This window comes from Hyla sarda, chromosome 8, assembly GCF_029499605.1.
Source record: "Hyla sarda isolate aHylSar1 chromosome 8, aHylSar1.hap1, whole genome shotgun sequence".
Lineage (NCBI taxonomy): Eukaryota > Metazoa > Chordata > Amphibia > Anura > Hylidae > Hyla > Hyla sarda.
In genome coordinates this window covers 163,712,296-163,737,057 of record NC_079196.1, presented here as the reverse complement: position 1 = coordinate 163,737,057, position 24,762 = coordinate 163,712,296, and the positions used below count along the sequence as shown (strand labels likewise).

The 24,762-nt window shown below is 41.4% G+C and overlaps 1 protein-coding gene across 11 annotated transcripts in view; it reads left to right on the top strand.

Annotated features, from left to right (window-relative positions):
* LOC130284734 (lipopolysaccharide-induced tumor necrosis factor-alpha factor homolog) overlaps positions 1-24,762 on the top strand; it is a 114,702-nt gene that overhangs the window by 47,615 nt on the left and 42,325 nt on the right. For 9 of the 11 annotated variants that reach the window (XR_008847128.1, XM_056535422.1, XM_056535416.1 and 6 more), the window contains exon 2: positions 20,766-20,828. The gene's annotated coding sequence lies outside the window, so the exon portion shown is untranslated. Of the gene's footprint in view, positions 1-9,970; positions 10,011-20,129; positions 20,229-20,765; positions 20,829-24,762 lie in introns of those variants that run through there. The other 2 variants (XM_056535421.1, XM_056535419.1) reach the window with 2 other exon arrangements.

The window sequence follows — 24,762 nt, the reverse complement described above, 5'->3', positions numbered from 1 at the left end:
AAAGAGCTATCAGATTTTTTTTTTAAGTACCAGCGCTCCGGAGTACTCCTTTAAGGTGAAAATGGGCTTGGTCCTAAAGGGGTTAAAAAGTCTGAAAAATAAAAGAAGCAATCTAATAAGTTTCTATGGTCAACTGGTCAACTTTTCCTCTGCACAGGTTTTGATAACCCCCCCCCCCCACCACCATAGTGCATGCACTATAATAAGCATTAGCTGCAAAAGCCAGGGATCTTTAAAGGGATACTCCGGTGAAAACCTTTTTTCTTTTAAATCAACTGGTGGCAGAAAGTTAAACATATTTGTAAATTACTTCTATTAAAAAATCTTAATCCTTCCTGTACTTATTAGCTGCTGAATACTACAAAGGAAATTCTTTTCTTTTTGGAATGCTCTCTGATGACATCACGAGCACAGTTCTCTCTGCTGACATTATTATAATAATAATAATAATGCTTTATTTATTGTTGTCCTTAGTGGGATTTGAACCCAAGTCCCCAGCACTGCAAGGCAGCAGTGCTAACCACTGAGCCACCATGCTGCCCTTAGCATACATCTGCTATGCATGGTTGTTAAAATGGACAGAGATGTCAGCAGAGAGCACTGTGCTCGTGATATCATCAGTGTTCCAAAAAGAAAGGAATTTCCTCTGTAGCATTCAGCAGCTAATAAGTACTGGAAGGATTAAGATTTTTTAATAGAAGTAATTTACAAATATGTTTAACTTTCTGCCACCAGTTGATTTAAAAGAAAAAAGGTTTTCACCGGTGTACCCCTCTAAAGAAAGGCTAACTAATCAGGGACTCAAAGTGAGTGCCCCAAACAAACTAATAGACAGGAGAAGACAGAATAGCAGGATTTTATCCCCTTGGGGACCAAGCCCATTTTCACCTTAAGGACCAGAGCATTTTTTGAACATCTGACCACTGTCACTTTAAGCATTAATAACTCTGGGATGCTTTTACTTATGAATTTGATTCCAAGATTGTTTTTTCGGGACGTATTCTACTTTAACCCCTTAAGGACCAAGGGCGTACAGGTACGCCCTTGGACCTGCTCTCCTGATATAACGCGGGGTTACACAGTAACCCGGCATCATATCACGGCGGGCCCGGCGTCATAGTGAAGCCGGGACCCGCCTCTAATAGCGCGCAGTGCCGATCGCGAAAAGTGAAAAGCTAAAAGTGAAACCGAAAGTGGCCGGCTAGCTCAGTCGGGCTGTTCGGGATAGCCGCGGCTAATCGCGGCATCCCGAACAGCTGACAGGACAACGGGAGGGCCCCTACCTGCCTCCTCGCTGTCCGATCGCCGAATGACTGCTCAGTGCCTGAGATCCAAGCATGAGCAGTCATGCGGCAGAATCGTTGATCACTGGTTTCTTATGAGAAACCAGTGATCAGCAGAGAAGATCAGTGTGTGCAGTGTTATAGGTCCCTATGGGACCTATAACACTGCAAAAAAAAAGTGAAAAAAAAAAGTGAATAAAGATCATTTAACTCCTCCCCTATTAAAAGTTTGAATCACCCCCCTTTTCCAATAAAAAAAAAAACACAGTGTAAATAAAAAGAAAAATGAACATATATGGTATCACCGCGTGCGGAAATGTCCGAATTATAAAAATATATCATTAATTAAACCGCTCGGTCAATGGCGTGCGCGCAAAAAAATTCCAAAGTCCAAAATAGTGCATTTTTGGTCACTTTTTATATCATTTAAAAATGAATAAAAAGCGATCAATAAGTCCTATCAATGCAAAAATTGTACCGTTAAAAACTTCAGATCACGGCGCAAAAAATGAGCCCTCATACCGCCCCATACACGGAAAAAGAAAAAAGTTATAGGGGTCAGAAGATGACAATTTTAAACGTATTAATTTTCCTGCATGTAGTTATGATTTTTTCCAGAAGTCCGAAAAAATCAAATCTATATAAGTAGGGTATCATTTTAATCGTATGGACCTACAGAATAAAGATAAGGTGTCATTTTTACCGAAAAATGTACTACGTAGAAACGGAAACAGTTACAAAACTGCGGTTTTTTTTCAATTTTGTCGCACAATGATTTTTTTTCCGTTTCACCGTAGATTTTTGGTCAAAATGACTGACGTCATTACAAATTAGAATTGGTGGCGCAAAAAATAAGCCATCATATGGATTTTTAGGTGCAAAATTGAAAGAGTTATGATTTTTTAAAGGCAAGGAGCAAAAAACGAAAATGCAAAAACGGAAAAACCCCCGGTCCTTAAGGGGTTAAAGGGGTACTCCAGTGGAAACCTTTTTTTTTTTTTTTTTTTTTAAATCAACTGGTGCCAGAAAGTTAAACAGATTTGTAAATTGTTTCTATTAAAAATATTAATCCTTCCAGTACTTATTAGCTACTGAATATGACAGAGGAAATGGTTTTCTTTTTGGAACACAGAGCTCTCTGCTGACATCATGACCACCATGCTCTCTGCTGACATATCTGTCCATTTTAAGAACTGTCCAGAGTAGGACAAAATCCCCATAGTAAACATATGCTGCTCTGGACTGTTCCTAAAATGGACAGAGATGTCAGCAGAGAGCACTGTGGTCATTATGTCAGCAGAGAGCTCTGTGTTCCAAAAAGAAAACCATTAATCTGTTTAACTTTCTGGCACCAGCTGATTTAAAAAATAAAGTTTTCCATGGGAGTACCCGTTTAGCATTACATTTTATAGGCATACAAATACCACACAAACATAGTAACCATCTCATGATCTTTTCCCTCCCCCCCCCCCCAAGCTGTGTGGAGGAAGAAAAAAAAAATTAATAAAAAAAGGTAAAAGAGGATATTGACAGATTCCCTATTTACTACTAATCACTGCCCATACCCCATATACCCTGCTTAGCTTCTCCAACCATCCTACCACTTACTCCATCAAATTCTCTTTGCTTCTTCTTTGACTTCCTTATTCTAAATCCTTCATAACTTTTGACTCTCTCCACCAAACATATCCACTGTTCTATGTGTGGAGGATTATGATCAAACTATTTCTGTACTATCAAATATTTATCAAGGGTTGCTACTTTCAAAAATAGATCATTTAAATTCCCTTTATCATACTTAAAATTGCCGACCCAATTTCCAAATTTATTCTTTGTTTAAATGTTATACCCAAATAGTCTTCTATCTGTCCCCAGCAGCCCCTCACCTTTATACAGCTCCATATCAGATGAATAAAATTAGCTTTATCCTCCAGACATTTTGGGCAGGTCAAGTCTTGTCTGCAGCCTATCCCTTCAAGAAAAATGGGGGAATAATATAATCTATAAATAATCCTTAACTCCTTAAGTACACATGACGTACTGGAACGTCATGTGTCCGCTCCCGATCTATAACGCGGGGCCACGGCGTGGCCTCGCGTCATAGCGGGTCGGGCCCGGCCTCTAACAAGGCCGGGACCCGTGGCTAATAGTGCACGGCATTGATCGCGGTGCCGCACGCTATTAACCCCTTAGACGCGGCGTTCAAAGTTGAACGCCGTGTCTAAAGTGAAAGTGAAAGTATGCCAGCAGGACAGCAGGAGGGTCCCTACCTGCCTCCTCGCTGTCCGATCGCCGAATGACTGCTCAGTGCCTGAGATCCAGGCATGAGCAGTCAAGCGGCAGAATCATCGATCACTGGTTTCTTATGAGAAACCAGTGATCAATGTAAAAGATCAGTGTGTGCAGTGTTATAGGTCCCTTATGGGAGCTATAACACTGCAAAAAAAAAGTGAAAAAAAAAAGTGAATAAAGATCATTTAACCCCTTCCCTATTAAAAGTTTGAATCACCCCCCTTTTCCCATAAAAAAAAACAGTGTAAATAAAATAAAAATAAACATATATGGTTTTGCCGCGTGCGGAAATGTCCGAATTATAAAAATATATCTTTAATGAAACCGCACGGTCAATGGCGTACACGCAAAAAAATTCCAAAGTCCAAAATAGTGCATTTTTGGTCACTTTTTATATCATCAAAAAATGAATAAAATAAGTCCTATCAATGCAAAAATGGTACCGCTAAAAACTTCAGATCACTGCGCAAAAAATGAGCCCTCATACCGCCCCATATGCGCAAAAATAAAAAAAGTTATAGGGGTCAGAAGATGACATTTTTAAACGTATACATTTTCCTGCATGTAGTTATGATTTTTTCCAGAAGTACGACAAAATTAAACCTATATAAGTAGGGTATCATTTTAATCGTATGGACCTACAGAATAAAGATAAGGTGTCATTTTTACAGAAAAATTTACTACGTAGAAACGGAAGCCCCCAAAAGGTACAAAACAGCTGGGTTTTTTTTTTTCAATTTTGTCTCACAATGATTTTTTTTTCCATTTCGCTGTAGATTTTTGGGTAAAATGACTGATGTCATTACAAGGTAGAATTGGTGGCACAAAAAATAAGCCATCATATGGATTTTTAGGTGCAAAATTGAAAGATATATATACCTATATGTTTGTTTTAATCCCTACTGAAGAAAGGGTCGTGCCTTATTTAGCAAAAGAAGGACAAATATCTAAGCACTATCACACTGCTTAATATCTATAGAGTGTGAATCTAGCACAAATACCTGTGTATTATTGAAAAAGACAGTGACCGTCAAAACTACAGCCTGAGTCCGCTCTGGATCTTCATTCTGACAAGCTCGAACCTGCTGGGGGAGACCCACCTGTCCACCCGCCCGGGACTCCATTCATCCATCACCACGAGGGACGCCATACCATCCAGCGCTACCCAACTTGTAACAACTTTAACGCGGAGATCACGGGAAACGCCCTGCCAAGCGTATCCTTGTTAAAATCCATCTTCCTAACAGTCATCGCACACAGAGTCCCATAAGAGCGGGTGAAATAATAAATTACCAGCAGTGTTCCTATTGAGCTCAGCAAAGAATCTGTAACATTTCAGCTAATAGTAACAACATATATGTTACATTCTTCTGCTACATTTTCTGCCACACTATCTATTGCAGAGATTATAACTGCAGAGACTATTTATTGCAGAGACTACAATATTAACTACCCAGGAGAGGACTTATAATAACCCTTATTCATAATAACCTTCATAGACCAGGATTCTTTGGTAGATCTTATTTAAATCACAAGATCACCAAGTCATTGGACATTACATTTTCCTCACCTTTTATATATTGTGCCAGAATATTGTTAGAATATTGTTAGTGCATTTTTATAATTTTTTATTTTGTTATTTTATATGTACAATAAAACTGTCAATTGAAACAATCCTATGATATTTTATTTGTAAATCATTATGTACCTTTTGGGGTAGAATCCTTGAGGATTGGTTATATATTCTATATTGAAAAATTGAAAGAGTTATGGTTTTTTAAAGACAAGGAGGAAAAAACGAAAATGCAAAAACGGAAAAACCATCGGTCCTTATGGGGTTAAAAAAATCTTAATCCTTTCAGTACTTATGAGCTTCTGAAGTTAAGGTTGTTCTTTTCTGTCTAAGTCCTCTCTGGTGACACCTGTCTCGGGAACGCCCAGTTTAGAAGCAAATCCCCATAGCAAACCTCTTCTAAACTGGGCGGTTACCAAGACAGGTGTCATCAGAGAGCACTTAGACAGAAAAGAACAACCTTAAATTCAGAAGCTCATAAGTACTGAAAGGATTAAAAATGTTTAGTAATTAAGTAATTTTAAGTAATTAAGTAATTTACAAATCTGTTTAACTTTGTGGAGCCAGTTGATATATTTAAAAACATTTTTTCCTGGAATACCCCTTTAACAGGTTTAAAATAGTACACTACTTAGACGTACGTATGTGGTATGCACTTACGAGGGCAGAAAAATGCGGTGCAGAATGCTTAAAAAACGTATTTTAGTAAAACACCAGCCGGTGATTACTTTTGCTTGGTCTTTCACAGTATGTAGGCCCTTGACAGATTAACAGGTTTAAAATAGTACACTACTTAGATGTACGCATGTGGTATGCACTTACGAGGGCAGAAAAATGCGCTACAATGCGCCTAAAAACTCTGTAATTTTTTTAAAACACCGGCCGGTGATTACTTTTGGCTGTCCTTTCACAGTATGTAGGCGCTTGACAGATTAACAGGTACAAAATAGTACACTTAGATGTAGGTATATGGTATGCACTTATGAGGGCAGAAAATGCGGAACAGTACGCTTAAAAAAACAAACATGTTTTTGCACAACACCAGAAGTACACAACAGTGCTGGAGCACAAAAAAGCTGTGTACTAAACACAAAAGGCACTCTGTCAGAGACTATTAGGAATGGACAGCTGCGTATTATACCATCTACAGACTAGTATAACCAGCAGATGATTTGTTGTGGAACAAAGACACAGAATTGCGGTGAAAAATTATTCCTGCCACCTCTGCTAAGGTTTATTAAGTTAAGGCAGCTTGTTTATATGGGCACTGTCATGAAAAAATTTTTTTGATATGTTGTAGTACTCAAGTACTACAACATATCTCTAATATACTTTTATTAAAAAAAATGCTTTTAAAACGTTTTAAAAGCAATTTGAAATTCGGCCACTAGGGGGCGCCCTCCTAGTGGCCGAATGCAGTGCAGAGTGACGTCACAGCAAAATTCCGACTGATTCCGGCAGGGCATCAGTCGAAATTTTGCGCAGGCGCAGTAACAGCCAGGGCTCCGCATCGGCTGACGGCCCTGCTGCAAGGTGCGGGCGGCGCGGGGGGGTTGGCTGCTACAGCAAGGTGCGTGGAGTGCTGCTCTAAGGTACGGGGGGGGATGGGGGGCGCTGCTGCAAGGTGTAGGGGGATGGGGGGCGCTGCTGCAAGGTACGAGCGGGATGGGGGGCGCTGCTGCAAGGTACGGGGGAGGATGGGGGGCGCTGCTGCAAGGTACGGGGGGGGGGGGGGGGGTTGTTTGGGTTTACTTACCGAGCGGCAGGAAGAGTCTCTCCCGCATCCGTCCCTCCCGCATCGGCTCCTGGCTCACTCCTTCCCCCATGAAACTCCTGTCCTGGGTGCCTCCAGTTGTTTTACCACTACAACTCCCAGCATGCCCTGACAGCCAATAGATGTCAGGGCATGCTGGGAGTTGTAGTGGTGAAACAGCTGGAGGCACCCTGTTGGGAGAACTAAGGGCGGAAGTCCCCCCCCAGCAGGCATCAGTGACGTGGTGCCTGCTGGGGAAGTCTGCCTGGTAGTGAGCACACTACCAGGCAGACTAAATGCCATTTTAAAAATAGTAAAAAAAATAAATAAAGGCAGGGAGGGTGTTAGGGATAGAAGGGCAATAGGCAGGGACAGAAAAAAAAAAATCATGATGGTGGGAGCTACCCTTTAAATGTAACACAATTTAAATGTTTAAATGTAACAAATGCAACACACAGTTTTCTCTGCCCCTCTCTGTAATTCAATGCTGAAGAAAGTGACTGGAAAGTTAAAGGAAAACTATCAGCTTGCTCCCCCCGCACTAACCAGCGGTACTGGCGTTAACTGGCACTCTGACGTCACTGCTGCCGGCTGCAGCGCCGCCCAGCTCATCAATATTCCTCCCCTCCCTCCACCTCTCCCTCTTCTCCCAGCTCTGTAATGAAGAGGGAGAGGCGGAGGGAGGGGAGGAATATTGATGAGCTGGGCGGTGCTGCGGCTGGCGGCAGTGACGTCAGAGTGCAAGTTTCCCCGCCTGTGCCACTTAGCACTTCATTAACTTATAGGGGAAAATGAAGATATCGGCAGAATGGCCAGGCGGATCCAGGCACAGTAAGCATCAAACTGATCAGTGTCCCCCGCGCTATCAGCCAGTATCGCTATTTAGTGAGGGGGGAGAAAGCTGACAGCTTTCCTTTAATGGCTGCAGTTAAAATAATTTTCAGTGAAAAAAACACTGTTCTCTGTCCACCAGAACGCTGATGTTACTAGGATGTGAAACGCTGCTGGAATGAGCTTCTCTATGTAACACACACACAGCGATGTCCGTCCTATCTCTATGCAGTGTAATGAATCATATGACGAGACACAAAATTACTGTTGAATATATAGGGCTGTGACATCACAGGGGTGACTGGCTGCTGATAGGCTGCATCCTGCATGTGATTCAGGGTTGTCCCTCCTACTTCCCTTCCCAGCATTCCTTGCCCCATGTACTGACATGTGGATCCGCCATTATAGATGCCATGGAGCCTGGACCGCAGTAAATGGAGTTTAATGAAGCGATTTGCGCGATATTCGCATTCGTTGCAAATCGAAAATTTCATGAAATTCATAATGAATTCGGGTTCATCAGCTTCGATTCGCTCATCTCTAGTCAGGAATGGTTGTAATATTTATGGTGATATTTCCTCCTTCCTTCCTCTTTGAACTAAAGGGCTCTTGTTTTTCATGTCCTGTGTTTTAAAATATTTTTTTCACAGACTATGGGTGAGATAGCGGGCAGGCACTCCTTTATTGGGGGGTGTCTTTCTAATTGCCTATAATTTCCACTGTCTGTTCCATTTGCACACCAGCATGTGACATTGATTGTCAGTGTTGTTTCCTGAGTGGACAGTGTGATTTCACAGAAGTGTGATTGCTTGGAGTTACATTGTGTTGTTTAAAGGGGTACTCCAGTGGAAAACTTTTTTTTTTTATCAGCTGGTGCCAGAAAGTTAAACAGATTTGTAAATTACTTCTATTAAAACATATTAATCCTTCCAGTACTTATTAGCAGCTGTATACTACAGAGGAAATGCTTTTCTTTTTGGATTTCTCTTCCGTGACGACCACAGTGCTCTCTGTTGACCTCTGCTGTCCATTTTAGGAATGGTCCAGAGCAGGAGAAAATCCCCATAGCAAACATATGCTGCTCTGGACAGTTCTAAAATTGACAGCTGAGGTCAGCAGAGAGCACTGTGGTCGTGACAGAAGAAAAATTCTAAAGAAAAGCATTTCCTCTGTAGTATACATTCCCTAAAAATTACTGGAAGGATTAATATTTTTTAATAGAAGTAATTTACAAATCTGTTTAACTTTCTGGCACCAGTTGCTAAAAAAAAAAAGTTTTCCACCAAAGTGTTTATTTTTTTTGAGCAGTGTATGTACCTGTATGGCCTAATAGGATCAACACTTGAAAAGAGATTTAATTGTGCAAAAGAGGTAAAAAGTTAAACTGTAAAAATAAACTTAATCCCATGGGGCATACAGTATGTTCACATGACATTGCTGTCATTTAATAGTTATATATTACGTGTGGGATTAAGGGAAGGACCAATGTTTGACTTTGTAAATTAGAGAACCAAAACTCATGAGGTTAACATTTGCATGAAAAAATGACTTGTGATCAATGTCAGCTGTCATGTGATGATGGGTTTCATTTATTAATGTGAAGTGTTTGTCAAAGGGGTACTTTGGTGAAAAAAACTTTTTTTTTAAAATCAACTGGTGCCAGAAAGTTAAACAGATTTGTAAATTACTTTTATGAAACAATCTTAACCCTTCCAGTACCTTTCAGCTGCTGTATGTTCCACAGGAAGTTCATTTCTTTTCTGTCTGACCACAGTGATCTCTGCTGACACCTCTGTCTGTCTCAGGAACTGTCAAGAGCAGGATAGGTTTGCTATGGGGATTTTCTCCTGCTCTTGACAGTGTGGTGTCCCGGTACAGGACATGGTTGTGTACCCTCCCCAAGTCCCCTCAGGAAGAGTCCCTGCAGTCCATAGGGCTCTCCTGCATGGTTCAGCCATTTGCTCACCTTCTATTGTCTTATATAAATGCATTGTAAATATTTTGCATGCATTGTCAATATGTATAAAGTTTGTACAAATGTGTGCAGAAGTGTTAGTCATGTGAAACACTGTCATGTGACATACCCAGAGTTCCTTGGGTACAGGACCCACAGGCTTTACAACCAATGGGCTTTAGTGCAGCCTCCTTAGTATATAAGGGGCTGTAGTCTCTAAACTCTCTCTGTTATCTCCTGTATTTAAGCCAAGCACAATACCTGTACTATCTAAATTCATCTCATCTAGGCCAAAGCCTAAAGAACCTGCAGCCACTTCAAAAGGTGAGTTATCAAGCTCTATCTACAACTCTAGTGACTACTACTAAACTCAAGAATAATATTAGTAGCACAGTGGCCTGCATAGATATTCTTTATACTACACATCCCAGCAAGCCTGCGAGGTATCCTGTGTCCCGGTTGCCTCTAGAGAAACTGCCTGACTGTAAAAACTGTTTCTTAAGAATTACAAGTAAAAGTTCCAGTTACATTAATGTGGTCTATGGTGATAGGAGGTGCTCCAAACCAAAGTACAGTTATGCACCTACATTGGAGTGGAGGACCTGCGCTTGTGGACCACAATATGGGTTCACTCCTGTGGTAGATGTAAACAATGACATTAGCTAACCCTCAAAACTGATGTAAAATTTAGACATTAGCCAGTATATCCTTATATGAAGGACATACCTCAGCCCGCACACCACGCCAAGGTTTCTCAAATGGTGCGGGACCTAACACTAAACTACCTACCTTGCCAGATAAGTAAAGCCTGAAACCAAATTACAATGGCCTTAGATCCGACTTGCAGACTGCTCCTCAGTTACCTCCAGTGTGGACTAGGCACACATACAATGGGAGGGGGAGGCAGGGTACAAGCCCCACCCTGGTTGGTTCATATATAGCCGGTGAAACCTTAATGCTACCCAGCAAGATAAAACGGTGCATTAGTATAAGCCTAAACAAAGAAAACGGCTTATATGTACATGAATGTGGTTATAGCAGGGAACCCTCAACCCCAAGTGCAGTTGTGCACCTTCGCTGGGGTAGAGGTCCTGCACTTCTCTGTGGCTTTAAAAGTTCCAGTTCTTGCATAATTCCTGCTGTGGACATTCCTTTATTACAAACTGTTCTTGGGTTGGTTGACGGCGGTTACCATACCGGAATAACCACATCCTGGCGTCACAAATAATCAGGGGTTAATAACACCTTACCGCAAAGGGTAAATACCACCAGGCCCTGCTACACTATAGCAACACCCCTGCTCACCACAACAATTCCTGAGACAGACAGAGAAGAAATTTTAAAAGAAAAGAACTTCCTCTGGAGCATACAGCAGCTGAAAAAAACTGGAAGGAGTAATATTTTTTAATAGAAGTCATTTACAAATCTGTTTAACGTTCTGGCACTAGTTGATTTTAAAAAAATTCTTTTCAATGGAGTATCCCTTTAACCCACTATCAAACCTCCATTATGATGAGGGAGATGCACAGATTCATATTCCATATACCTGATACTAAAAACTGTTGTATAGTGTTCCAATAGTCTGTGGCTCCTGCTCCACACACAAGGTATATTATACTTAGAGGAGTTATAGAGGAATGTTGCCCTGTGAATCTATAAGTGTATGTTCACATGGCTGAATTTGTGCAGAATGTACGCACAGAATATTCTGCATGGACATTCTGCTGTAGCAGAGTCTAGTGTGTATTCTTTCTGCGGCGTCAGCAAGGAAATGCATTGCCGTCTATCAGACGGCGCATTTCTGAGCGGGCCTTGCTCCTGCTGGATTGATCAAATGTCTGCATGTGTTTTCTGTGCGGACATTTTTTGACATGTGAACCTGGCGTAACAGAGTTATAAAAAAGGGATACCAAGAATTGATATTTTGACAGGTATATATAACTATGCACTAAAATAGACATCTGCATAAAGGTAACAGGTTCTCTTTAAAGGGGTAATATGACTTTAGACATCTTATCCCCTATCCATAGATATAAATGGAGGGGGCGTGGCGTGACATCACGAGGGGGCGTGGCATGACGTCACATCTCCATCTCGGAAACCCAGCGGTCCGAGACTGGAACAGCACCCGGCACAGAATGCTGGGTGCTACACGGAGATCGCAATCAGACATCTTATCCTTTGGATGGGGGATAAGATGGCGAAGGGCTGAATACACTTTTAATACGGAAGAAATTCCGATAATACATATACCGTACTTATTTTTGTTCTTGTATCTTACGTGGTTACCACAGGGTAGAGTAGAGTAGTGGTGTAGGGCCTATCTTGGCTAATAGTAAACCTAGCCAAGTCTATAGTATCACCGCAGTCCTTGATCCCTGGGCACACTATGGTGTAAGTGTATGGGTGGTAGTGTGCCCGTGATGGTTGGTGTGAATGGATTGAACCAGACACAAGCGTAAACTTGAAAACAGGATCAAACTGCTGCACTAATCCCTGTGACTCAAAATGTGCTGGTGTAAGGTTAGCAAACTGCTTATTCTCAGCTTTTTTCCAGCATTTGTAAAAAATGCCACGTGTTTCATGAATTTTTCAAAATGTTTTTTATAAGCATTCTTTTTGCCTTTTTTTTTTAAACCATACTGTATATTGTTTGTTTTTTTAATGCTTTTGGAGTACTTTAGAGAGAAGCCTATTCAGAAAACAGCAGAGAAATAATAATAAAAAAATTGTGGATAGGGGATACATTGTCAGAGATTGGAGTACCCCTTTAATATACATAGAGTGTATTTTTTATAAGCAAATACTTGCTGTGGCATATCCCGTCCAAGCAATGTTGCTGAGTCTTATTAAAGGGGTACTATTAGGCTAAGTTTCTACCTGGGATTTTTGTGTGTTTTGCCCAAAAAAAAACCCGCCAAAACGGCCCGTGGCGTTTTTTTAAGTGAAAAAAAAATGCTGCGACTAGTTGTTAGCTGTAATACAATGAGAAATCGAAAAATTCCTTTTCCACTTTGCGTTTTTCAGTTTGGCGCTTTTTCAAATTCTTTTGCCATTTTTTCACTCCTTTTTGGCATTTTACTGCTCCTTGGCAGTTTTCCAAAATCGTAGAACGTTGAACCTATGTTGAACCTAATGTTGAACCTATGGCGTTTTTTTCCCTGAAATCGTGGCGTTTTTGCAGGAGGCTTTTATTCTTTTTTGGACTTTAGCGATTCAAAAAAGGGATAGAGATACCTTTCGTAGGGTACCATTAAAAAAATAAAATAAAGATACAGTAGGGATGGAAAAAATTGTATTTCATGAAATTTATATTTTTTATAACAGAAATTTTATTAATTTTTAGACAGGGATCAATTTATGTGGGCGACAGGGAACTAAAATTGTAGCCGGCAATATAAAAATTTTAGAAAGGGGCCATTTAAATGTAAAAATAATATATTTTTTATAATTAATTTTGTTAAACTTTTTTTTATTAGTAATGTATTTTAATAATGTGTTTAATAAAGTGTGTGTGTGTTTTTAACTTTTTATTACTTTTTCTTCTTTATTTTTTACATTTTTAGGTAGTACTACTACTCCCAGCATGAAACAGACTGTTCCATGATGGGAGAAGTAGTACCTGTACTAATAAACAGATTGTCACTTCTGACACCCGTTGCGATCCTCCTATACAAAGTATAGAAGCGGGCGGCATGGCCGCTCTTCTCTTGTACCCTGCACTGTATTCTGCAATGTGAAGTTCTTCACATCACAGATTCATATTTCCCGCAGAAAGCTGTGATTGGCCTGATGGTTCCAGCCAATCATACCTCTGTTCAGGAAATATGAATAGGTATATATATATACGGCGTATACTACAGTCCAGGGGACCAGAGAAGAGCGGCCGTACCGCCCGCATCTATACATTATACAGGATGATCGCAGCAGGTGTCAGGAGTGACACCCGCTGTGATCTGTCCTTAACTGCAGATACTACTGCTCCCAACATGGAGCACACTCTGCTCCATGCTGGTAGTTGTAGTACCTGGATTAATAGACAGATTGCAGTGGGTGTCACTTCTGACACCTGTTGCGATCTGTCTATTAATGCAGGTACTACAGCTCCCAGCATGGAGCTGAGTGTGCTCTATGTTGGGACCAGTAGTACCTGGAGTTAAGGACACATCATAGCGGGTGTCACTCCTGACACCCGCTGCGATCGTCCTTCATCCTTCTGAAGAGAAATTCACATCACTGATTCATATTTCCCGCTGAGAGTGGTGATTGGCTGCCACCTTCCGGCCGATCACCACTTTGGGCAGAAAATATGAATCAGTGATGTGAATTCTATTCACATCACTGGCCGGCCCGAAGTACAGAGCAGAGATGCGAGCACAGGAGAAAGCCACTCCGTATCTCTGCAACATAAAGGACGATCGCATTGGGTGTCAAAAGGGACACCTGGGGCAATCTGTCTATTAGTACAGGTACTACTACTTCCAGCAAGGAAAAGTCTGTTCCATGCTGGGAGTAGTAGTACTACCTGAAAAATGTAAAAAAGAAAAAAAAAGGTAAAAAAGTTAACCCTTTAAGGAACAAGCCCATTTGCACCTTAAAAGGGGTACTCCTGTGGAAAACTTTTTTTTTTTAAATCAACTGGTGCCAGAAAGTTAAACAGATTTGTAACTTTCTTCTATTAAAAAATCTTAATCCTTCCAGTAATAATTAGCTGCTGAATACTACAGAGGAAATTATTTTCTTTTTGGAACACAGAGCTCTCTGCTGTCATCACAAACACAATGCTCTTTGCTGACATCTCTGTCCATTTTTAAGAACTGTCCTGAGTAGGAGAAAATCCCCATAGCAAACATATGCTGCTCTGGACAGTTCCTAAAATGGACAGAGATGTCAGCAGAGAGCACTGTGCTCGTGATGTCAGCAGAGAGCACTGTGTTCCAAAAAAATAATAATTTCCTCTGTAGTATTTAGCAGCTAATAAGTACTGGAAGGATTAAGATTTTTTTAATAGAAGCAATTCACAAATCTGTTTAACTTTCTGGCACCAGTTGAATAAAAAAAAAAAAGTTTTCCGACGGAGTACCCCTTTAACCCCTTAAGGACTCAGGGTTTTTCAGTTTTTGCACTTTCCTTTTTTCCTCCTTACCTTTAAAAAATCATAACCCTTTCAATTTTCCACCTAAAAATCCATATTATGGCTTATTTTTTGCGTCGCCAATTCTACTTTGCAGTGACATTAGTCATTTTACCCAAAAATGCACGGAGAAACAGGAAAAAAAATCATTGTGCGACAAAATCGAAGAAAAAACGCCATTTTGTAACTTTTGGGGGCTTCCGTTTCTACCCAGTGCATATTTCGGTAAAAATTACATCTTATCATTATTCTGTAGGTCCATACGATTAAAATGATACCCTACTTATATAGGTTTGATTTTGTCGCACTTCTGGAAAAAAATCATAACTTCATGCAGGAAAATGTATACGTTTAAAAATGTTATCTTCTGACCCCTATAACTTTTTTTTATTTTTCCACATACAGGGCGGTATGAGGACTCATTTTTTGCGCCGTGATCTAAAGTTTTTATCGGTATGATTTTTGTTTTGATCGGACTTTTTGATCACTTTTTATTCATTTTTTAATGGTATAAAAAGTGACAGAAAATTTTTTTGACTTTGGAATTTTTTTGCGCGTACGCCATTGACCGTGCGGTTTAATTAATGATATATTTTTATAGTTCGGACATTTACGCATGCGGCGATACCACATATGTTTAATTTTATTTTTTTTTACACTGTTTTATTTTTTTTTATAGGAAAAGGGGGGAGATTCAAACTTTTATTAGGGAAGGGGTTAAATGACCTTTATTAACACTTTTTTTTTTACTTTTTTTTTGCAGTGTTATAGGTCCCATAGGGACCTATAACACTGCACACACTGATCTCTCATCCTGATCACAGGCGTGTATTAACATGCCTGTGATCAGTGTTATCGGTGCTTGACTGCTCCTGCCTGAATCTCAGGCACGGAGCAGTCATTTGCCGATCGGACACCGAGGAGGCAGGTAAGGGCCCTCCCGGTGTCCTACAAGCTGTTCTGGACACTTTCACTTTCACTTTAGAAGCGGCGGTCAGCTTTGACCGCCGCTTCTAAAGGGTAAATACCGCACATTGCCGCGATCGGCGATGTGTGGTATTAGCCGCGGGTCCCGGCCGTTGATGAGTACCGGGACCGACGCGATATGATGCGGGATCGCGGCGCGATCCCGCTTCATATCGCGGGAGCCGGCGCAGGACGTAAATATACGTCCTGCGTCGTTAAGGGGTTAACCCCTTAAGGACCAGGTGTTTTTCGTTTTTTGCACTTTCGTTTTTTCCTCCTTACCTTTAAAAAATCATAACTCTTTCAATTTTGCACCTAAAAATCTGTATTATGGCGTATTTTTTGCGCCACCAATTCTACGTTGTAATGACATCACTCATTGTACCCAAAAATCTACGGAGAAACGGAGAAAAAATCATTGTGCGACAAAATTGAAAAAAAAAATGCCATTTTGCAAATTTTGGGGGCTTCAGTTTCTACGTAGTACATTTTTCGTTAAAAACTACACCTTTTCTTTATTCTCTAGGTCCATACAGTTAAAATGATTCCCTACTTGTATAGGTTTGATTTTGTATTACTACTGAAAAAAAAATCATAAATACATGCAGGAAAATGTATACGTTTAAAATTGTCATTTTCTGAGCCCTATAACTTTTTTATTTTTCCGTGTTCAGGGGGTTATGAGGGCTCATTTTTTGCGCCGTGATCTGAAGTTTTTGTCGGTACTATTTTTACATTGATCGGACTTTTTGATCGCTTTTTATTCATCTTTTCATGATATAAAAAGTGACCAAAAATACGCTATTTTGGACTTTGGAATTTTTTTTGTGCGTACGCCATTGAACGTGCGGTTTATAAAGCGGTATATTTTTATAATTCGGACATTTCCGCACGTTGCGATACCACATATGTTTATTTTTATTTACACTGGTTTTTTTTTTATTCTTGGAAATGCTAGGTGATTCAAACTTTTATTGGGGAAGGTATCATTGAAAGGCTTAATGATTTTTTCACACTTTTCTTATTCCATATTATAGCCCCCAGGGGGGGCTATAATATTGCATGTACTTTACCACTGATTGATGCATCTCCATAGGAATGCATCAATCAGTGTTTTCGGCGATTGATCTCAGGCTTGAAGCATTCATTCGGCGATCGGACTGTAGGAAGGAAGGTAAGAGACCTTCCTCCTGTAGTACAGCTGTTTGGGATGCCGCGATTATTCCATGGTGATCCCGAACAGCTCCCTGAGCTAACCGGCACATTTCACTTTCACTTTTAGCCGCGCAGCTAAAGGGTTATACCGTGTAACCCCACGTTATATCACGGGAGCGGGACTAGGGGCGTAAGTTTACACCCTTGGTCCTTAACAGGTTAAGGACCAGAGCATTTTTTGCATATCTGACCACTGTCACTTTAAGCATTAATAACTCTGGAATGCGTTTGCTTTTCTTTCTGATTCCGATATTGTTTTTTCATTACATATTCTACTTTTTGTCAGTGGTAAATTTTTGTCGATACTTGTATCATTTCTTTAACTTTGAAACTCTCTGCTTTTAAGGAAAATAGACATACCAAATAAATTATATATTGATTCTCATATACAATATGTCTACTGTATGTCTGCATCATAAAGTTGACATGTTTTTACTCTCGGAAGACATCAAAGTTCAGCAGCAATTTTCCAAATTTTTTTAAAAAAATTCTAAATCAGTTCAGTTTTGAAGTGGATTTGAAGGGCCTTCATATTAGAAATACCCCACAAATGACCCCATTATAAAAACTGCACCACTCAAAGTATTCAAAATGACATTCAGAAAGTGTGTTAACCCTTTAGGTGTTTCACAGGAATAGCGTCAAAGTGAAGGAGAAAATTCAATATCTTAATTTTTTACACTCGCATGTTCTTGTAGACCCAGTTTTTGAAATCTTACAAGGGGTAAAAGGAGAGAGTGAGCTTTTCTGAAATGGTTTTTGGGGGGCATGTCAAATTTAGGAAGCCGCCCCTATGGTGCCAGTATAGCAAAAAAAATAAAAATAAAATGTAACAAGTGGTACAGTGAGCCTTAACACCCCACAGGCGTTTCACAACTTTTCGTTAAGGTCGGATGTGTAAATGAATTTTTTTTTCACCAAAATGCTGGTTTTCCCCCAAATTTTATATTATTACAAGGGATAATAGGAGAAAATTCCCCCCAAAATTTGTAAGCCCTTCTCTTCTGAGTATGGTATAGAAGAGTCACATTTGGCTTTTGGAAAGCAAATTTAGCTGAAATGGTTTTTGGGGGCATGTCCCATTTAGGAAGCCCCTATGGTGCCAGGACAGCAAAAAAATAAAAATAAAAACCCACATGGCATACTATTTTGGAAACTACACCCCTCAAGGAACGTAACAAGCAGTACAGTTAGCCTTAACACCCCATAAGTGTTTGATAAATGTTCATTAAAATGGGACGTGAAAAGAAAATTTTTTATTTTTTACACTGAAATGCTGAAATTTTTCATTTTCACAAGTTGAAATAGGAGAAAATGTCACAGTAAATGTGTAAATACATTTCTTTGGAGTAAGGACATACCTCATATTAGGACGTAAACTGCTCTGCAGGTGCACACCAGGTCTCGGTAGAGCAAGAGCGCAGTCAGGGGCCTTGAGCATTTACTGAGCTACTATGGAGCCAGAACAGCGGGACCCCCCCTCAAGGAACGTTACATGGGGTAAACTGAGTTGGTAAAGTGGGGTACAGTAGGCCGTAAAATGACAAAATAGGTTATGTTCCCAGAATGATGACCCAGAGCATAGCCAAAACAAAAAAATATGCCCACCCAAACCCTATGCTCGGAATCATCATTCTGGGAATGTGATGTGTATGGCCGTCCCTTACCTGTTGCCTCAAATGCGCACACCGCTCAGGTGGAGAGAGAGAGCTGCACATTTGAGGCAACATAAAACCCCCCCGATGCTAGTGACTCAGTGACCCATGACCCATTGTTTGAAAAATACCCCCAGAGGTCTTATCAGGTTTTTTTTTTCAGTTTTTTGGGAAATTTAGTGGTTTATGGGGTTAAAATTTGGAATATACTCTGGATTGGTACATTGGGGTCAAATTGTGGAAAATTTAAATGGGAAAGGGAAAATTTAGTACTCCACGGAAATGTGATACTCCCTGAAGCAGTTTTTAATGCAGAGGCCCGGATGATCGTGGCAAGTGTCACATTGAGTGGCGGTAGTGTCCTTCCGTATCCCCCTTTTGTGACACACTCTGCATTTTTTCTGGGATCGTCCCTTCTTTCCTGTGTTGAGGACCTCACCTGGAAAGTGTTGGCCTGGGACGATCCTGGCACCTATAACTTCAGTTCCTTGGGAACTCCGGCCTGCTCTTTCCCGGTCAGCAAAGATCAGGGCCTTTAGGACTTCCTCTTGGAACTGGAGGAATGTCCCTGTGTTGCCAGCATACTGGGACATACAAAAGAGTTGTACATGGCAACCTGTACCAAGTAGACTGCAACTTTTTTGTACCATACCCGTGTTTTCCGCATGGCCATGTATGGCTTTTGGACTTGATCAGAGAGATGCTGATTGTAGTCCAGAATACAATCAGGCTTGAGGACAATTGTTGTGGTACCTCGCACAGGGACAGGTGAGCTGCCGTTACCATGAATTGTGGTCAGCATAAGGACGTCCCTCTTATCATTATACCTGGTCAACAACAGGTTTTCATGGGTAAGGGCACGGGACTCGGGCATAGGTGTCTGCAGAAAATTTAGAGAGAGGCCTCTCTGGTTCTTCTGCACGGTCCCACAAGCGGACGTGGATCTGGCGGCAAGGGATGTGCACAGAGGGATGCTGGTATAAAAGTTGTCCACGTACACGTGGTAACCCTTATCCAGCAATGGGTGCACAGGGTCCCAAATGATTTTCCCGCTAACACCCAGAGTGGGGGGACATTCTGGGGGTTCAATACGGGAATCCCATCCCTCATATACTCTAAACTTGTAAGTGTACCCGGAGGTACTCTCACAAAGTTTGTAGAGTTTCACGCCATACCGCTCCCGCTTCGAGGGAATATACTGGTGGAAGATGAGTATCCCCTTAAAACTGATAAGAGACTTATCTACAGAGAGCTCCCTGAGTGGTATGTAGGCCTCCAAATATTTGGCGGGGGAAATGTGTATGTGTGTGTGCTTGTGTGCAAACTATATAACAGTGTTTATTTATAAATCATACACCGTTATATTTCAACAGAAAAAAAATATTCCTCCCTTCCCTCCGCCTCTCCCTCTTCATTACAGAGCGGGGAGAAGAGGGAGAGGCGGAGGGAAGGGAGGAATATTGATGAGCTGGGCGGCGCTGTGGACAAAAACGCTGACGTCAGAGTGCCAGTTAGCACCTAATTAGCATATACCTAAAAGAGAAGATTACGGCCCAACGTCGGGCGGACACGGTAAGCATCAAACTGATCAGCGTCCCCCGCACTACCAGCCAATACCGCTGGTTAGTGCGGGGGGAGCAAGCTGACATTTTTCCTTTAAGTGATTAGATGATGATTAGGTTCTAGATGATGTGATATCTGACACTATATCTAGCACTCATATACATTACCATTTATTATTGGAAGACTTTAAAGGCTGCAATAAAATGTTTGTCTGTTAATATCACAAAATTTTGCAACTTTATATTAGAAAATGTTTTCCAGTGAAATTACAAAACTGACAGAAGCAACACAGTTCATCTTCGGTTTCCACATTCTCAGGAATTCATGAGAATCAACTGGAAATGTATAAATTAATGTAATTCACAGATTTAGATTTCATATATCAGGGTTGTTGTTTTTAATGTGACATTGACTTGAATTGTCAGTAAAGTACTGCCATCTAGTGGTTACAACTAACAACCTCATTACTAACACATCATTACTTGTGCATCATTTTACATAATAACAATGGACTAAAAGTTGTTGCCTTCTTTTCTTGATGTGAAGGTATAATCCGGAGGCCCTTATGATATACTTGTCTCTAGAATAAAATGGAGCTTCACCATTATGGTAAGTGCAGCGATACCTATGTACATAATGGCAGATTTAAGTACTTACCTTTGAACGTTATAGTTGTGAATCAATAAGGATTTTTTTTTTTGCTTTATGAAGATAATTAGACAGACGGATAGATCTCTACCCTTTTGGCTAGCACCATCTTAACAAAAATGCATCTTAAAAAGGTGAACCAATTTTACCAGCCACTTGGTATCTACTGCTCCTTTGCAGACCTACTTGTCTTTATGGAAATAGACAAGAAACAAACCCTGGGTAGTCGGATTCTGCAATCAAACTCCTTTCTTTTTACCCTCTCTTCTTCTAAAAGAAGTAGTATTTTTCTTTTAAAACAGCGTTTACTGAGAGAAGTAGTTATTCCTTTATATTTCCTATTCCTTACATATCCACCACTATTTGTTATTTAAAAAAAAAAAACCAGAATAAAAAATTGTAGCATTTTCCCAAAAACTGTGTAACATCAGCCTTAGGCTACCAGAGTACCCCTTTAATACCAGAATTGAACGGAGTGAAGGTAACTGCTCCATACCCATACTCTTCTCTCACACTCCCCTATACAAAATAGTTGTTTTTTTTTTACCAATCATTCTGACTACCCTTTTCCTCAAACTCACTGATCTCCCCCAAATCCAGACTCCAGGTAACAATCTGTTTATCTCTCCATCTCTTCTCCCAACTACTCTGTCTCTTTCTGCTGTCCCCTTCCCATACCTCAAAACATTTGTTTTAAAATAATCAGACCTTTCTCAAAAATGTTGCTATTTACACCTACAATCTATCTCTGCTTCTCCTTGCTGCTGGGGAAATCTTCCTAACCCTGGGCCCCCTCACCAAACCCCATCTATAATGGCACCTTCCTGTCACCAACCACAACCCAATAGTACACAACCCATCATACTTCTTACACATCCACCCAACTCCTCCCCTCCCTATCCCTCTCTCAGGCACACTGTGAAACCCTCGCTCTTTCCTGAGCACAATCTATCCTTTCTAGGCCTCAGAAACATGGCTGACCCTCAGACACTCTCTCTCCTGCTCCCCTCTCCTTCGGGAGTCTTCAATTTTCCCCACACCCCTGCCCTGGTAATAAACGCTGTGGTGACATTGGCCTGCTGTTATCAGACAACTGTTTATTCACCTCTCCCCATCTACCCACCACCAGGCCCTGTAACCACCTTCATTGACCACCTCATTACCTGGCACCTACACTTCCTCTTCCCTGACATCCCCTCCATGTATCTGACCATAACCCTTACATTGTCTTCACAGCATACAAACATGCTCTGCTCACCTTCTAATCTGAACCACTTCTGCTAAACAGAACCACTTCACTACCATCACTTTCCCCCAACCCCAGGCAACTCTTTAAGGCCATGTTCACAATGGGATTCTGCTGCACTGTTCACATGTCAGAATTTTCGCACCAGATGTTTCTGGTGTGGAAATTGGGATTCTGGCATCCACAGAAAGAATAGTCATGTCTATTCTTTCTGTCCGCAAATGCATTGCCGTCTATGAGACGACACATTTTCAAGCGGTCCTAGGGCCGTCATGTTCTGCCTGCCTGGTGTCAGTGGAATGTTTACACAGGAATTTTCTGTGCAGTCATTCAACTCTTGAACAAAGCCTAACATTTTCAACTCCCTTCTCTGTCCCCAGCAGCCACCAGGGCAGAATTAATGTAGGGGCTGATGGAGCTGCCCACTTGTCTGTCTAACTACCTGACTGCCCACCCACCCATCTGGCTGTCCAACTACCTGCCCACCCAAACACATGGCTGTCTAACTACCTGCCCATCTGAGCACCCAGCTATCTGGCTGTCTAACTACCTGTCGACCAACCCAAGGTGGCTGTCCATTGGCCCACCTTGCTGTCTAACTACTTGATGGCCCACCACCTGGCTGTCTACCTGCCCCCACCCACCTTGCTGTCTAACTACCTATCCACCCACCCAACTGGCTATCTACCTAGCTGCTTGCCCACTCACCTGGCTGTCTAATTACCTTCCCATCCACCTGCTGTTTACTTACCTACCCAGCTGGCTATCTACCTACCTACCTGGCTGGCTATCTGTGTACCTAACCATCATTCTACATACCTGGCTATCTACCTAGCTAGCTGCCTACCTGGCTGTCTACCTTCCTACCTACCTGGCTTTTTACCTACCAACCTACTTACCTGGCTAGCCACCTACCTAGCTAGCTACCTACCTAGCTGACTATCTTTCTACCTACCTGGCTGTCTAACTACCTAGCTAGCTACCTGCCTGCCTGGCTATCTACCTAGTTTGGTAATACAGTTCGTAGATAGCCAGCACGGCACTGCTTCCCTATTTGAGTGTAGAACAATGATGAAATGGCAGACTTGGACTAGGAATGCTTGAGGTGGTGCTCTGATTGACAATAGTACATGAAAACGTTTCAAAGAAGCAGGAAAATGATCGGCAACTCCCCGCAACCAGCTGAATAAATCTTCTTTTATTTCATACTCACAAATATGTTACATGGGAAGAGGGTAGTGGGGGGACACAGGATGGCGACCAAGCTCCGTTTCGCACGGTGATCGTGCTTCCTCCGGCCATGGAGGTAAGTTATTACCAAACGCTAGTTTGGTAATAACTTACCTAGATATCTACCTACCTGGCTACCAATCTACCTGGCAACTTTCTTAGCTACATACCTACCTGTCTGTCTACCTACCTAGCTACCTACCGGGCTACCTAACTAGCAACATAGCAACTTACCTACCTGGCTGGCTACTTACCTGGCTACCTACCTACTTAACAGCCTACCTACCTATCTACCTACATACCTTGCTCTCTTAATAGCTGGGTAACAACCTACCTAGATAGCTTCCTACCTGGTTGTCTACCTACCTACATACCTTACTAGCTGTCTACCTACCTAAATGGCTACCCATCTACCTTCTTACCCACCTGGCTCTGGCTGTCTGCCTGCCTACCTACCTAGCTGGCTGTCTACGTACTGAACCACCAACCAGCCTATCTGTATGTCTACCTAGCTAGCCACCTATACAGCTGTCTACCTACCTACCTACCTACCCTCCTACTCACCTGGTTTTCTACCTACCAACCTGCTTACCTGGCTATTCACCTACCTAGCTAGCTAGCTACCTACCTAGCTACCTACCTACCTGGCTATCTTTCTACCACCTTGTTGTCTAACTACCTAGCTAGTTACCTACCTGCCTGGCTATCTATCTAGTTAGGTAATAACTTACCTAGATGGCTACCTACCTGGCTACTGACCTACCTGGGAACCTTCCTAGCTACATACCTACAGGTCTAACTACCTATCTAGTTAGATACCTAACTAGCTACATAGCAACCTATCAACCTGGCTACCTACCTAGTAAACTACCTCCAGAAGGGATAGTGAAAAAACACAAATGTTTTTTCACCCATCAAATAGAGATGCATGCAACATTTCAACTCCACAATGAAGTCTTTCTCAAGCATGACACTTGTATTTTTTCACTTTCCCTTCTGGTGTGCCGTCTTCCATTGTTGTTTTGGATATAGTGACCGTGGTCGGGTCTTGAGGACTGAGCACCCAAAGACTTGAAGTCTAGCACTGTGCACCATTCATCTTTTTTGTTATATGCCTAACTAGCTAGCTACCTACCTTGCTAACTACCTGGCTATCTACCTAACTAGTTAACAACCCACCTAGATAGCTACCTACCTACTTAGCTAAGAACCTACCCATCTATCTATCATATTTACCTACTTGGGGGGTCTATCTACCTACCTAAGGATGTATTTACTTGTTGTGGAGGGACTCCCTACCTGAGGACATATCTACATATGGGGGCAGGGCTACAAAATAAGGGAACTATCTAACTACTGTGGCACATACCTACCTAATGGTGTAACTACCTGCCAATTGTGGGGGATATACCTATTTAA